Below are 2,054 nucleotides of genomic sequence, written 5' to 3'. Positions count from 1 at the left end.
CACGCACGCACACACAGCATTTCTCTTCTGCATCTCTGTAGCTGCCTAACAAAGGTTTCCCTGTAAAGCAAAACAGCCTTTTAAATTTATATAGTACCTTTTGCCTATAGGGTCTTACAGACTATATACAGAAATAATCTCACCCATCACTGAGATGCAGCCGTTTCTGGAGTGGAACAAAGCAGGTAATGAAGAGTCTCACAGCAACACTAAAAGCCAGGAAAAAACAAATAATGTACCCAGTTGGAACTGCAGCACAAATTTAAGGAGACAGACTGCAATTAAATGTATGGATTTTAATTTGGTCAAGACACTGTGCAAGGTGCTATGGGATCATTAATGACAAAGGGGCAAGGACCCTGGTTTCCATCTCAGCTGAAAGATATTACTTCTAACAGCACAGTGCCCTCCAGCATGAGGTTGGGTCTAGTACTGACTCCTAAACCACACATACTACTGTCTGTAGATCTGTAGTGGCCTCCCATCCACATATTAACATAACATAGCCTTGTTTAGCTTGTGAGGCTCTAGTCTAGACAAAGACAGCTTTGCCTCAAATGGACACACGAAAGTGTTTGTCCCTAATGCATGTGCAGCCTCCATCCTGTAGAAGTGAGGCATCTGCCCTACCAGCCTGGCTTCTTCCTCTGCTCTACATTTTCTTGCAGCACTTCTGACAGTGAGGCAAACTCTTTTCCTTCATCCTTAACACTCCCAACAAGCTGAGACACTTGAGTTAATGAAGCTTCCTAAAACAATGCTGCTTTCAAACCACAGATGAAAGAAAAGGAAGCCAGGGTAGGGTGCACACTGAGAGGATCCCTGAGATTTATATGAGGGGTGACTATGTTTCATACATCTGAGCCCACAGGCCAAAGAAAGCCATGGCTCTGTGGGACAATCCGCTCACTCTGGTCCTTGGCTCCAGTACCACGGACTCTGAGTGGGTTGGCTCCGTGGCACTCATACCTCCCTGTGTGTGCTGGCCCCTAGGTGGTAGCACAAGAAGTTGCTGCAGCTATCCCTATTAGAATCATAGTCTCTCTTCACTGGCAGCTGCCCTAAGGATGCAACTCACGCAAGACTTATGCCTCTTCCATTCCCTGTTCTACCAGGCCTGGAGCCTATTTCCTGTCCCACCAGGCACCAGCATATGTTGATTTACAACACCATACCCCAAACTCCCATGGCATTCAAAAGGTGAAAATCCACACCCTGCCCCTTCCATCCCACCAAGGCTATGAAGAACTACGACTTCCTGGAGCTAACTCTTTGGGAAAAGGAAAATGCTCCCCCTCTACCCCAAAGACTTATCGAAAGCAGCAACATGACAGGGACCCAGATTATTGGCTAGGTCCCCTTGGAAAGCGCTAGGTCTCCTCCTAGGTCTGAGAGAAATCTCCTGGGTAAGGGTGTGAAGGCTCCTGGCTGTCAGTGAACAAGGAGGAAAGGAGCTGCTTCCTGCAGAGCACAGAACTGAATGAAAGGCAGGGCACTAGTTTGTTGCTGCCCTGCTGTCTGCTGGCAGCAAGGAGAGGTCACCCTCCAAACACCCCACCACAATGCCTGGCCAATGATGATGGTTTCACAGCCTCTGCCAGGGATTCTGTGAGACAAAGACAGACTCAGGAGAGGAAGAAAAGCATCGATAGGCAGAGTGCTGGAAACATCTGGCTTCTCTATCTCTTGAGATCTCCTCTATGAAGGATTCCCTCTTCCTTCAGAGCCCAATCTCCTAGCACCCTTTCTTTGGCTGAAGAAGGCTCTATGGGATTCCTTTGTATTAGCATCCATTGGCATCCAATCCTATACTGGCCAGGAAGGGTCACCACAGACTGACTGCGCAGACTGCCTCCAGGGAAGCTGGGGAGTGAGAAACTGAATCCAAGACTCAAGGCTGAGTCTTTTGGGCAGTAGTGGTGAGCACTAAACATAGGCCTCCTATGTCTGAGGAGGAAATGAGGCATCAGACATTTTAAGGAAGCCAAGCAATACAGAGGGTTCTGGAAGATAATACATCCAGTGAATTTAGATAAATGTTACCATCTGGGAAA

General features: G+C 47.7%; 1 protein-coding gene and 1 long non-coding RNA gene across 4 annotated transcripts in view; one reads left to right on the top strand and one right to left on the bottom strand.

Annotated features, from left to right (window-relative positions):
* The window catches only part of LOC109304439, a 9,908-nt gene extending 9,350 nt beyond the window's left edge, over positions 1-558 (top strand). The window contains exon 2 of the long non-coding RNA XR_002099391.1: positions 186-558. This is a non-coding gene — a long non-coding RNA (uncharacterized LOC109304439). The remainder of the gene's footprint in view (positions 1-185) is intronic.
* Positions 1-2,054, bottom strand: part of MDGA1 (MAM domain containing glycosylphosphatidylinositol anchor 1) — a 383,343-nt gene that overhangs the window by 129,041 nt on the left and 252,248 nt on the right. The window lies entirely within an intron of this gene.

The sequence above is a fragment of the Gavialis gangeticus genome, unplaced genomic scaffold, assembly GCF_001723915.1.
Source record: "Gavialis gangeticus isolate Ggan-Ray unplaced genomic scaffold, GavGan_comp1, whole genome shotgun sequence".
Taxonomy (NCBI): domain Eukaryota; kingdom Metazoa; phylum Chordata; order Crocodylia; family Gavialidae; genus Gavialis; species Gavialis gangeticus.
The sequence above is the reverse complement of the archived record's forward strand: the minus strand, read 5'-3'. Positions and strand labels throughout refer to the sequence as shown.